The 14218-nt window shown below is 31.9% G+C and overlaps 2 long non-coding RNA genes across 2 annotated transcripts in view; one reads left to right on the forward strand and one right to left on the reverse strand.

The window, feature by feature from the left end:
* LOC309659056 overlaps positions 1-14218 on the forward strand; it is a 351488-nt gene that overhangs the window by 108960 nt on the left and 228310 nt on the right. The window lies entirely within an intron of this gene.
* LOC309659069 overlaps positions 2723-14218 on the reverse strand; it is a 506096-nt gene continuing 494600 nt past the window's right edge. Inside the window, exon 2 of the long non-coding RNA XR_014262564.1 lies at positions 2723-10784. This is a non-coding gene — a long non-coding RNA (uncharacterized lncRNA). The remainder of the gene's footprint in view (positions 10785-14218) is intronic.

Here is a 14218-nt window from a genome sequence, read left to right on the forward strand (position 1 = left end):
TTTGGTAGCACTTTATCACTAGATTTACTGCTCCTATTAGACCTTGGATATTCCAGGGAATAGCAAAAACACTTTTTTAAGTTTGCACTTGTGAGTAAATGATAAAGAGATTAAATGAAATGTGATAGAAGTGGAATAAGGTTGCGATTCATAGAAGGGTAATGACTTTGACTTAGGGCTTTACAGGGATATTATTAATTACATGTCAATATCAAATCTTAGCCATGAATAAACATTCTTAAATTCCTTCTAAAAATGAGACTTTTAAATGAAAATACTGAACAAAATTCTTATCTTTATAATACATGAATATTATAAAAGTTTTTTTGATCCCTTGATTTGTTTGATAAATGTGCTATTTAAGATCTTCAGAGTCAAATTCATTGTTTGAAGGTTTTTTCCTTAAGATTTGTTAAAAAGGTTTTTATGTTATAATCTCTATAAATGGTTCCTATTTACATTTTATTCAACAGTATTAAAAATTGCCATCAATATTCCAACAATCAATAGAACTATTTATGAAATTTCATCATTATAGGAATATGTATATAATTAACTATAAGAAAATTATTGAGCTTGTATAAAATTTTTTTATCCACCATAATTTCAGTATTTCATAAATTATTTAATTCTAAAATAAACCAGAAAGAAAAAATTATACAGCCTATCAGAAATTGCAACACACAATAGAAAAATAATAAAATTTAGAAATAATAAAAATAATATGTAAAATTACTTTTGCCTAATCACACTTACTACATTAGGGATTTTATCAGGGTCAGGGATGTGAGGCAAAAATTTAAGAATCTTATACTTGGGAAAACCTGTGATAAAGAATAGCTAGTGAGCATATCAGGGAAAGATCTGGGGAATGAGAGGGAAAAAATGCCTATCATACCAATGAACAACACAGAAAAATGTATACATAAATACAATTTTATCAGTTTGTACTGATATTTCCAGTGTGTAAAGGTTAGTTAGAAATATGAATCTCAGGCCCCATCCCAGACCTATTGCACAGAATTTACATTTTGGAAGGCTATTTTATGTTCATTAAAGTTTGAGAAGCACTGGTTTAATAAGCTACTGAGAACTAGTTTGGATTGAATGGAATGTCTACCATATTGGAGATCCTTTCCCTGGTTTCTACCTTCCTTCCATCTATCAGACAGCTTCCAGCTGTTCCATTGAACACAAGATACACGGCTATTAATGAGCATTCTTGACATTTTTCTAAACACTGAGGCTTGGATTTCTATGGTAGTAGAGAAAAACAACAAAAGAGAGGTTAACTGAAAGCTTACCCCAAAGTATTACATGCTTTGACAAAGGAATAAATTCATCTGGCCTTACATAGTAAAGGGAACACCAACTCCGCTGATGTTTCATACAGTGGTTCTCAGATAGTCTGATGGTATTCCAAAAGAATATAGTAAGTAAAGCAATTCTGCTCATATATTTTTGAAATTTTTAAATGAAGGATTATGTTGATCAAAACATGTTTTGCTTCTTTAACAAATTCTTATACATTGTACATGAGATATGATGACTGCCTGGGTGATTTCTTCTTTACTATCATGAATGGTTCATTTTGTTTAACATTTTATGTCTATAAATAAGTTATTTGTTAAATTTTCAGTTTATCATTTCACTTGCATTATCACCCAATAAGCAAAATAGATCAAAGTTTAAATGGCTGAGAATTCTTTATTGGAATGGAAGTATAGTTGTTAAAACAGCAATTTAAATGTTATAACAAAATTAGTTAATCAAATGGCACTATTGAATTCTTGTTTTTTAAATTGGGGTATAGTTTTTTACAATGTTGTGTTACTTTCTACTGTACAGTGAAGTGGAGTTTCCTGTGCTATATAACAGGTTCTCATTAGTTATCTATTTTATACATATTAGTGTATATATGTCCATCCCAATCTCCCAATTCATCCCACCCCGTTATTCAGCCATAAAAAGGAACGAAATTGGGTCATTTGTAGAGATGTGAATGGACCTAGAGACTGTCATACAGAGTGATGTAAGTCAGAAAGAGAAAAACAAATATCGTATAATAACACATATATGTGGAATCTAGAAAAATGGTACAGATGAAGCAGCAGTATTGAATTCTATACAATATTAATAGCATAAAATATGGAATAAGCAATACTATCCCAACTCTCTAATGGTTTTCTTTTTAATGGGATGAAAACAATCTTTTGCAGAATATGAATTCATTCTTGTCATATATAAGGTTCGTATATGAAAGAAAACTGATCAATGACTTTTTTGTTGAGTTCATCACTGAAAACTACACAAAAACAGTTTCCTTTGTTGATGGTTATTCTGAATAATGATGTAAGCTAGAGTAGGACCAGAAATGATGAAAACCAAGTAAATATGAAGTGAAACCAGGTATTTCTATGTAAAATGAACAAAGGAGTTTCCACATGATTTTGGATTTGTACATTCCTTCATTCAAGGAGAACATTAGGCTTTAAAAATACACCCTCTGATTGGAAAATTGTAGGTTAAGAAATAGCAAAAAATGTGTCCATGAACCAGTCACAGAAAGAATCTCCAGTTTTTCATGTGCAGTGCCAGGATATATGCAATAAATACAAGACTTCTGTTTCACACCAATGTGTATTAGCTATATAAGGAAAAAGATGCTCATATTTTTTAAATGGGAAGTGATTTTATTTTATTTTTTATACATTTTCTTAAAATTTTTATCTGCATTGGGTCTTCATTGCTGCACGTGGGCTTTCTCTAGTTGAGGCGAGCAGGGGCTACTCTTCATTGTGGTGCACAGGCTTCTCATTGAGGTGGCTTTTCTTTGTTGCGGAACACAGGTTCTAGGTGCGTGGGCTTCAGTAGTTGTGGCACAGGGCTCAGTAGTTGTGGCTCGTGGGCTCTAGAGTGCAGGATCAGTAGTTGTGGCGCACGGGCTTAGTTGCTCCACGGCATGTGGGATCTTCCTGGACCTGGGTTCAAGCCCATGTCCCCTGCGTTGGCAGGCAGATTCTTAACCACTGCACCACCAGGGAAGTCCTGGGAGGTGATTTTAAAAAGTAAATATTTTCTATGATTTCAAGAGCCTTGCTCAAGTGATGTTTTTAAGTATCTTGAATAGACTGAACTTAGCATACTTTGCTGCAGAAACATCACAATATTTAATGCCGGAATAAGATCTCAGCCTTTTTAAGACCAAACTGTGTAGAAAAGCATTGACTTATCTAGAGTTTGACATTTTTACCACACCTAATGATTTTCTTCCCTTATAATAGAAAACAGCTAATGGTCATATTTAATAACCACATCCAACTACAGCAACAAACTCTGAGGAAAGAGCTTCCTACCTGAATTTGATCAGAGAGTAGATGTGAAATTGATATCTCTATTTTTAAGCTGAAACGTTGAGTCTTCCATGTCTTGAGTGTAATGTCCTCCAGTTTTGTATCTGACAGTGTGCTTACAATATTTTTTAGTGGGAAATTTTGTTTTCATTTCCAGGTCTTTGTCCTATCCCCATATTCTGAGACATCTGACCAATGATATCAATTATTCTCAATGATATTAATACTGAGTTTTGTATATGGAGTATCAATAAAAGTGAGAAAAGAAACTTAATAAACATCCAGAACATAGACTGTAACACATGCTTTAACCCACATATCACCAAGCCAGATGGAAGTACCTTACCATCCCTCTAACTTACATGAACAATCATTTTATTATCAATTAAATATTTACATTAGTTCAAAAATATGATTTACTTTTAAAATTATTTAAAACTGGCAGCCTATGTTTTTTTCATAAATGCCATATATTTGAGATAAACCATCTGGATATTGTTAATGTAAAATTTTTTCACACAGGTAGAAATGTATTTCTCCTTTAGCTCCCCATCTGCAACTACAATCAGTATAAGCAATATTTCAGAGCAATAAAGATATTGATTTACACAAACTGTGAAAAGATAATTTAATTAATATAAATCAAGTGTTTTCCTTATTCCTCCAAGCCAATAGGTTGAAAACCAAGCCAGCTGGCCTTAATATGATTTTATTTCCTGATTTTGTATTTTCTGTCAGTAATTATCCAGACTCCACAATTTAGTTTTTAAATTTGATTCTCTACCTCACTTGCATATTTGTGCAATATTTTCTCATAATCTGTTCAATTTACTCCCCAACTCAGACACTCATTATTTCACACCTATATTAAACACTAAATAAAATTTCCTCCCATTATTGTGATTTTTCCTTTTTCTATTTTAGGTTCGTTCTGTCAATATTCATTACATGTGTTTGGACACTGCTATTAAGTACACACTCAGGATTATCATTCCTTCTTCATTGATTCACCATTTTTTCATTATGATATATGTCTTTTCTTCTCCAGAAATACCCACTTGAATTCAATCAGACAAATGGTACTTTGTCTCACATTAATAGAGCTGTGCTAACTTTTTATTATTAATGTTTGTTATATTATTTCCTCTCTTTTATTTTCCACCACAGTGATTCCTTATATTTAAAGTAGTTTTTAAAAACACCATATAGTTGTGTCTGAATTCTTTTCTACCTAGTCTGACAGTCCTTGACTTTCAAATGGCATGTTTATCCTCTGTATATTTCCTACAGTTTTTAATAATGTTGTGTTTAAGGTCTATCACTTGCTTTTTGGTTTTTCTTTGCTTATCTTCTTTGGCATGAATTGCAAGTATTTTTAGAACTTAATTTTTTCTCATTTGTTACATATATATGTACTATTTTAATACATGATAAAATATGCATATTAAATTTTTTACTATATTCTTTCAAATGATAACAGAGTACTTTACTAATAACCTTACCAGAGTATAATTCCATTTACTTCACTTTTTTGCCTTTGTAAATTTGTGTAATATTTTTCTTCTACCAACTGAAAATAAATGGTTATTTCTCCTTTAAATGTGCTAAAAAGTTTTTAAACATTTATACAAATATTTTATTTTTCTAGTGCTTTCTATTCCTTCTCACAGAGTTATCGTTTATGAGATAACATTTTACTTCAGTTTGAGTAGCTTCTTCAAGCTTTTAATGTAGCTTAGTGTTCCTGATAACACATTGTCTCAATTTGTGTCTGTCTGGAAATATCTTTCTCTTTTATTAAGAACTTTTAGTTGAATATAGAACTCTAGATAGACCATTTTCATCTTTCAGAACTTTCAAAATATTGTTTTTTGCCCTCTGTTTATTTCTATTAAAAATTGGCCTTTAAGTGTTTTGTTTCTTTTATTATTGTTTCTTTTTCTCTGGTTGCTTATAAATATATGCACTTTGTATTTTGATTTGTTTTTTTTCCAGCAATTCAGGTATAATATGCTTAGATGTGATTTTTTTAATAATTCATGATGCTTGTTTAATTTATCTTCACAACTCTGTATTCTATATCTATCATCAAATTTGGGGAATTTGGTGTCATTATATTTCTAAATATATTTTCTGATTCATTCTCCTTTCCTTCTGAGACTTAAATTATACTTTTTTTGGACCATTTAATACTGTCCTACATATCTTGGACACACTGTTCTTTTTTTTTTTCTTTCTAAAAAAATTCAGTTTTGATAATTTTTTATTGATTGGGCTTCAAATTTACTTATTCTTTACTGTGTCTAATCTGCTCTTGTGCCCATTACTTGAATCTTCCTTTCTGATATATTTGTAAATGTCTAAAAATTTTCATTTGGTCTTTTTTATAGTTTCACTTCTCTGCTGAAAGCCTCCATTTCTTCACTTAGTTTACCTTTTCAAATACATCCTATAGCTATTTTATCATAATTATAGGAGTTATTTTAAAACCCCATCTGATAAAACCATTTGCTCCATCTCTGGTCTATTTGTATTGACTATTTTGTTTCTTGATTATGAGACACATTTTCTTCTTCATATATATAAATAAAACTTATACATAGTCTGTAATTTTTATACAATATATAATTTTCATATACTATTTAAAATTTATGCCAGGTATTTTATTTAGAAGACTACTAGATAGCAAAGTGAATAATATATACCCTTAGGAAATAGTACATCACTTTTAGGATGCTGCAGTGGGGGACTGAATTTATCTGATCTGCACTTGAACTTGCCTGGGTTTGTTAAAGATGTGGCTTGATTCAATTGACCACTGGCTTAAAATGTTTGAATGCTGTTTTTGGACTCTCTTTGGCAGGGTTTGTCTTCTTTGAACTGTCAAAGTTTGAGAGATTTCTTTATCCTTTACAGAGAATCCATCAGCTTTCTGCATATGAGGGAATCTCTGTCTGCTTTAGATTCTGGCTGGCAGTTTTGTGGATTGTTGGCAAGTTCTCTCTACTTTCTGCTCTCTGATCCCAACTCTGTCTTTGTATCCTTTGGGCAGTCTCTCTCAGCTCAGTTCTTTGCTCCACTGCTTTACATTTTATAAAAGCCCAGATGGCTTAAAGAGGTTTTTTTCATCAGCTCTCCTGGCCCACTCCCAGGCTTCAGTAGCTAAAAGCCTTATGTGTCTTCAGGAATTTCTTTCAGATTATCCCTACTTGACCCAAGTCTTCTATAGGTGGAAGCAGGGAGTACTTAGATAAGGTTATTTCAGCTCTGTGTACTGCTCTATCATTTAGTAGCTGAAAACTATTAAAGACTAGTTAAATATTCAGCTGGTTTTGCCTTACCCCATATATGGCAGATTTCTCTTTTACCTCCACCAAGGATAAAAGGAATTGTGCTTTATTCTCTTCCAAGAAGGGCTTGCCCTTTTCTGGAATTTAGTTTTTTTAGGTTTCTTCATGTCCCTTTGTGGTCACAATGTCTGTTTTTCATACACATTATAAAAAAAAAAATCAAAAAGTATGCAGCCCAAAACTGTAAATATAATTTGAGAGAAAAGTGTTAAGCAATTGATAAAAAAAAATTCTTATTATGCGTTTGTTTTAGGACATTTGCTAACTTTTTAATATTTGTAATTTGTTGTGATTTTACTTATTCTAAAGAGTCCCTTTTATATGTAATCTTATATTACATATTTTTTATTGAAGTATAGTTGATTTAAAATATTGAGTTAATTTCAGGTGTACAGCTAAATTATTCAGTTAAACATACATATATATCTACTTTTTTCAGATTCGTTTCCCTTATAGGTTATTACAAAATATTGAGTATAGTTACATGTGCTGTATGGTCCTTGTTGGTTATATATTTTATATATAGTGGTATATATATGTTAATCCCAAGCTCCTAATTTATACCTCCCCTCCTTTTCTCCTTTGGTAACCATAAGTTTGTTTTCTATGTCTGGGGGTCTATTTCTGTTTTGTATATAAGTTCATTTGTACCATTTTTAAAAATTTAACATGTAAGTGATATCATATGTTATTTGGTTTTCTCTCTCTGGCTTACTTCATATGGTATGGTAAATTCTAGGTCCATTCATGTTGTTGCAAATGGCATTATTTCATTCTTTTTTATGGCTGAGTAATATTTCAGTGTGTGTGTGTATACACCACATCTTTTTATCCATTCATCATCTGTCGATGGACACTTAAGATGCTTCCATGTCTTGGCTATTTTAAAGAGTTCTGCAGTGAACATTGGTGTGCATGTAACTTTTTGAATTAGAGTTTTTATGTTTTTAGATATATGCCCAGGAGTGGGATTGCTGGATCATAGGGTAGCTCTACTTTTAGTTTCTTAAGGAACCTTCATACTGTTCTCCATAGTGGCTGTACCAATTTACATTCCCACCAGCAGTGTAGGAGGTTTCCTTTTCTCCACACTCTCTCCAGTATTTATTGTTCATAGATTTTTTGATGATGGCCATTCTAACTGGTGTGAAGTGATACCTCATTGTTGTTTTGATTTGCATTTCTCCAATGACTAGTGATGTAGAGCATCTTTTCATGTTCCTCTTGGTCATCTGTATGTCTTCTTTGGAGAAATATCTATTTAGATCTTCTGCCCATTTTTTGATTGGGTTGTTTGTTTTTTCTTGATATTGAGCTGTATGAGCTGTTTATATATTTTGGAGATTAATCCCTTGTCGGTCGCTTTGTTTGCAACTATTTTCTCCCAATCTGTAGATTGTCTTGTTTTGTTTATGGTTTCCTTTGCTGTGCAAAAGCTTTTAAGTTTAATCAGGTCCCATTTGTTTATTTTTGTTTTTATTAACATTAGTCTAGGAGATGGATCCAAAAAGATCTTGCTGTGATTTATGCCAATGGGTGTTCTATGTTTTCCTCTAGGAGTTTTATAGTATCTGGTCTTATATTTAGGTCTTTAATCCATTTTGTGTTTATTTTATGTGTGGTGTTAGAGAATGTTCTAACTTTATTCTTTTACATTTAGCTGTCCAGTTTTCCCAGCACCACTTATTGAAGAGACTGTCTTTTCTCCATTGTATATTCTTACCTCCTTTACTGTAGATTAATTGATCATAGATGTGTGGGTATACTTCTGGGCTTTCTATCCTGTTCCATTAATCTATACTTCTGTTTTTTGTGCCAGTACCCCACTGTTTTGATGATTGTAGCTTTGTAGTATAGTCTGAAGTCAGGGCATCTGATTCTTCTAGCTCCATTTTTCATTCTCAAGAATGCTTCAGCTATTCAGGGTCTTTTGTGTTTCAATATATGTTTTAAGATCGTTCCATTTCTGTGAAAAATGCCATTGGTAATTTGATAGGGATTGCATTGAATCTGTAGATTGCTTTGGGTGGTATAGTTAATTTGACAGTATTGATTCTTCCAATCCAAGATCACAGTATATCTTTCTAAAAGCAAGACCCATATATATGCTGTCTACAAGAGACCCACTTCAGATCTAGAGCCACATACAGACTGAAAGTGAGGGGATGGAAAAATGCATTTAATGCAAATAAAAACTAAAAGAAAGCTGGGGTAGCAATACTCATATCAAATAAAATAGACTTTAAAATAAAGACTGTTACAAGAGACAAAGAAGGACACTACATAATGATCCAGACATCAATCCAAGAAGAAGATACAACAATTGTAAATATATTTGTACCTAACTTAGGAGCATCAAAGTATATAAGGCAAGTGGTAATAGACACAAAAGGAAAAATTGACAGTAACACAATAATAGTGGGGGATATTAACACCCCACTTACATCAATGGACATATCATCCAGACAGAAAATCAATAAGGAACCACAAGACTTAAATGACACGTTAGAGCAGAGGGACTTAATTGATATATATAGAGAGAGCATTCCACCTGAAAGTAGCAGAATACACATTCTTTTCAAGTGTGCATGGAACATTCTCCAAGATAGATCACATGCTGTGCCACAAAACTAAGCCTCAGTAAATTTAAGAAAATTGAAGTCATTTCAAGCACCTTTTCTGACCACAATGCTATGAGATTAGAAATCAACTACAAGAAAAAAACTACAAAAAAAACCACAAACACATGGAGGCTAAACAATATGCTACTAAACAACCAATGGATGACTGAATAAATTAAAGAGGACATCAAATAACACTTAGAGACAAATGAAAACAAAACACGATGATCCAAACTCCATGGGATGCAGCAAAAGTGTTTCTAAGAAGGAACTTTATAACAATACAAGCTTAACTCAGGAAACAAGAAAATCTCAAATAAACAACATAACCTTACACCTAAAGCAACTCGAGAAAGAAGAACAAACAAAACTGAAAGATAGCAGGAGAGAAATCATAAAGATCAGAGCAGATATAAATGAAATAGAGATGAAGAAAATAGTAGAAAAGATCAATGAAATTAAAAGTTGGTTTTTTTGAAAAGATAAACAAAATTGATAAACATTTAGCCAGACTCATTAAGAAAAAAAAGGAGAAAATTCAAATCAATAAAATTAGAAATGAAAAAGGAGAAGTTAAAACCGACACCACAGAAATACAAATGACCATAAGAGACTGCTACAAGCAACTCTATGCCAATAAAATGGACAACCTAGAGGAAATGGACAAATTCTTAGAAAGGTAAAATCTCCCAAGACTGAACCAGAAAGAAGTACAAAATATGAACAGACCAATTACAAGCACTAAAATTGAACCTGTGATTTAAAAACTCCCAAAAAAAAACAGAAGTCCAGGACAAGATGGCTTCACAGGCAAATTCTACCAAACATTTAGAGAAGAGTTAATACCTATCCTTCTGAAACTATTCCAAAAACTTGCAGAGGAAGGAACACTTCCAAACTCTGAGGCCACCATCACCCTGATACCAAAGCCAGACAAAGATACCACAAAGAAGAAAATTACAGGCCAATGTCACTGATGAACATAGACACAAAACTCCTCAACAAAATACTAGCAAACCGAAGCCAACAGTACATTAAAAGGATCATACGCCATGATCAAGTGGGATTTATCCCAGGGATGCAAGGTTTTTTCAGTATCCACAAATCAATGTGCTACACCACATTAACATTGAAGAATAAAAACCATATGATCATCTCAATAGATACAGAAAAAAGCTTTTGATAAAATTCAATGTCCATTTATGATAAAAACTCTCCAGAAAGTGGGCATAGATAGAGGGAACATGCCCCAACATGAGAAAGGCCATATATGGCAAACCCACAGCTAACATCATAACTCAACAGTGAAAAGCTGAGTTTCCTGTAAGATTAGGAACAAGACAAGGATGCCCACTCTCACCACTTTTATTTGACATAGTTTTGCAGTTCTAGCCATGGCAATCAAAGAAGAAAAAGAAATAAGAGGAATCCAAATCAGAAAAGAAGAAGAAAAAGTGTCACTGTTTGCAGATGACATGATACTATACATAGAAAATCCTATAGACTCTACCAGAAAGCTACTAGAGGTCAACAATGAATTCAGTAAAGTATAAGATACAAAATTAATGCACAGAAATCTGTTGAATTTCTATACACTAACAACAAAAGATCAGAAAGAGAAATTAAGAAAACGATCCCATTTACCATCACATCAAAAAGAATAAAATACCTAGGAATAAACCTACCTAAGGAGGCAGAAGACCTATATTCTGAAAAGTATAAGATGCTGATGAAAAAAATCATAGATGGCACAAACAGATGGAAAGATATATATATATATTTTCTAAAATTGTATAAGCTTCAGACTGTATAAAACCTGGATCTGCCCATTCTATGTAAAATAGCATTCAGTACTCTGAAAGATCTAGCTCCTCTATCTCCTAGAATTGTATATATAAATTCCTCTGGAAGACACTATTTATTATTGCTACACCTCCAATCTCTGTAGTCTGAGTTTAGGTGACCTTTCATGCTGCTCTCTGTGCAGCATTTGTTCATAATAATTACTCTTTTCTCAATATTTGTGTGTTCTCTACCTTTAATGTAAGATCTATATATCTTACCAATGCATCATGCATCATTTGGTACTTAGAATCTTTTTGTTGACACTTTTCTATCTACCAGAGCCATTGATAAATATTATATATATTATTATATATATATATATATAATTATAATATATAATATAATATAATATTATATATATTAAGTTGTTTAACTCTCAGAACAAATCTATGGAATAAGTATTATTATCTGCATATCCAGATGGGAAATTATGACTTCAGTGAATTGATCAAGGTCACATAGTAGGTTATTCTAACAGTGGAGTTAGAATTCCAATTCAAATGTGGAATGGTACATATACACCTCTGCCCATTTGCTTGGTGATTTTTAATTACTACTTCATAATTAATGTATGTTATAGAGAATAAGCATGAATTTGTATATCACTAAAAAATGCCATTGTTTCCCCAGAGGTAATCACTATCACTATTGGAAATTCATTGTTTATCTTTCTAGTGCATATTTAAAAAATTTTACTGTGTATGTAATAAAGTCTTATTTCTCGTTCTTAATATTGTTTATTCAACTTCTATTTCTTGTTCAATCTTACTAGGAATTGGTCAATTTTATTAGTATTGTTCCCCAGTGAACCATATATATATATAGGATTGATCCTATCCTGTCTTTTTGTCTTCTACATCAGTAATTTCTGCTCTTAATTGTTTTGTTCTATTTTCACTAGGGTAGTTCTGCTTTTTTTTCTAATTTTTTAAGATTACTGATTAACTCTTCTTTCTACACAGGAGAATCTCACATTCACAAGATTCACAATTGAAATTTCTGTGATGTTTCTATAGTTTGTGCTCCTAGAGGCCTAGGAAAAACTACCTTAGGGTGTGGCATTGGCCATCTTTCTCATTTTAACCATTCTTGTGAGTAAGTGATATTTAGTATTTCCCAAAAGTTTAATAAAATTGAGGATCCTTTCATATCTTTATTAGCAATTTGGATATCTTCTCTTGTGAAGAATCTTACCAAGTCTTTTGATCATTTTTCAAATTTGTTGTTTATATTTTTATTGAATAATAAAAAATTCATTTGTGCATTCTCAACACAAGTTGATTTCCATATATATATATATATATATATATATATTATATATGTATATATACACTTCTACCTAGTGGATTACATTTTCACTAGTTTCATGATTACTTTTGATGAATAGTGGTTTTTCACCATAATGGGATCCAGGTGATCAGTGTTTCCTTTAGGTTACTGTTTTTCTGATTGTATGCATGTATTTACTTATGTGTATGTATGTATATTTATATTGAAGTACAGCTGGCTTACAGTATTATATTAGTTTCAGGTGTACAACATAGTTATTCAATATTTTTATAGATTATACTCCATTTAAATTTATTATAAAATAATGGCCTATTTCCCTGTACTGTACAATATATCCTTGCTGATTATCCATTTTATACATAGCAGTTTATATTTCTTAATCCCATACACCTATTTACCCCTCTCCCTTCCTTCTCTCCACTGTTAACCACTAGTTTGTTCTCTGTATCTCTGAGACTGTTTCTGTTACATATGTTTGTTTTGTTTTTTAGATTCTACATATAAGTGATGAAATAGAATATTTCTATCTCTCTGACTTATTTCACTAAGCATAATACTCTCTAGGTCCATCCACATTGTTACAAATGGCAGAATTTCATTCTTTTTTATGGCTGAGTAATATTTCATTGTGTGTGTGTGTGTGTGTGTATGTGTGTGTGTATATACACCACATCTTTTTTATCCATTCATCTGTTGATGGACACTTAAGTTATTTCCATATCTTGGTGATTGTAAATAATGCTGCTATGATCATTGGGGCGATCATTTTCCATTCCCTCACTTTCAGCCTGACGTCAGTCTCTTGTATGCAGCGTATAGATGGGTCTTATTTTTTTTATCCAGTCAGCCACTCTATGTATTTTGAATGGAGTATTTTGTCCATTGATATTTCAAGTAATTATTGATAGGTATATACTTATTACCATTTTATTACATGTTTTCTGGTTGTTTTCTTTTTTTTTTTTCTGTTCTTCCTCTTTTTGTTTTTTCCCTGTGGTTTGATGATTTTCTTTAGTAGTATGCTTGTGTTTCTTCCTCTGTAGTTTTTGTGTATCTATTGCAGGTTATTGATTGCTGGTTACCATGGGGTTCATATATGTTGATCTATATCTATTTGTTTGAATCAGTAGTCCTCTAAGTTCAAACACCTTCTAAAAGATCTACCTTTTTTACTCTCCTCCCCCACATTTTGTGTTTTTTATGTCATATTTTACATCTTCATGTTTAGTCCTTTACTGGTTATTGTAGTCCTGTTGATTTTATACTATTTTGTCTTTTAATCTTTGTAGTAGCTTATTTAAGTGGTTGATCCTCAGCTTTTGTTACATATTTGCCTTTACTATAGTGGAGTTTTTCTTTTCCTCCAGACTTTTACTTCTTCTTATGGCCTTTTCTTTTTCACTTAGAGAAGACCCTTTAACATTTCTTTTAGGGTATGTTTGGTATTTTTTTTTAATTGAAGCATAATTGATTTACAATGTTATGTTAGTTTCAGGTGTACAGAAAAGTGATTCTGTTTATATATATATAAAGTATTGAGTAAGATATGTTTAGTATTGATGAATTCTTTTAGTGTTTGCTTGTCTAAGAAATTCTTTATCTCTCCTTAAATTCTAGATTATAATCTTGCTGGATAGAGTATCCTACATTACAGATTTTTCCTTTGAGCACTTTGAATATATCATGCCACTCCCTTCTGGCCTGCAAAGCTTCTGCAGAAAAATCAGCTGATTGCCTTATGGGAGTCCCATTATATATG

The sequence above is a fragment of the Balaenoptera physalus genome (genome assembly GCF_965194825.1).
Source record: "Balaenoptera physalus genome assembly, chromosome: 3".
Lineage (NCBI taxonomy): Eukaryota > Metazoa > Chordata > Mammalia > Artiodactyla > Balaenopteridae > Balaenoptera > Balaenoptera physalus.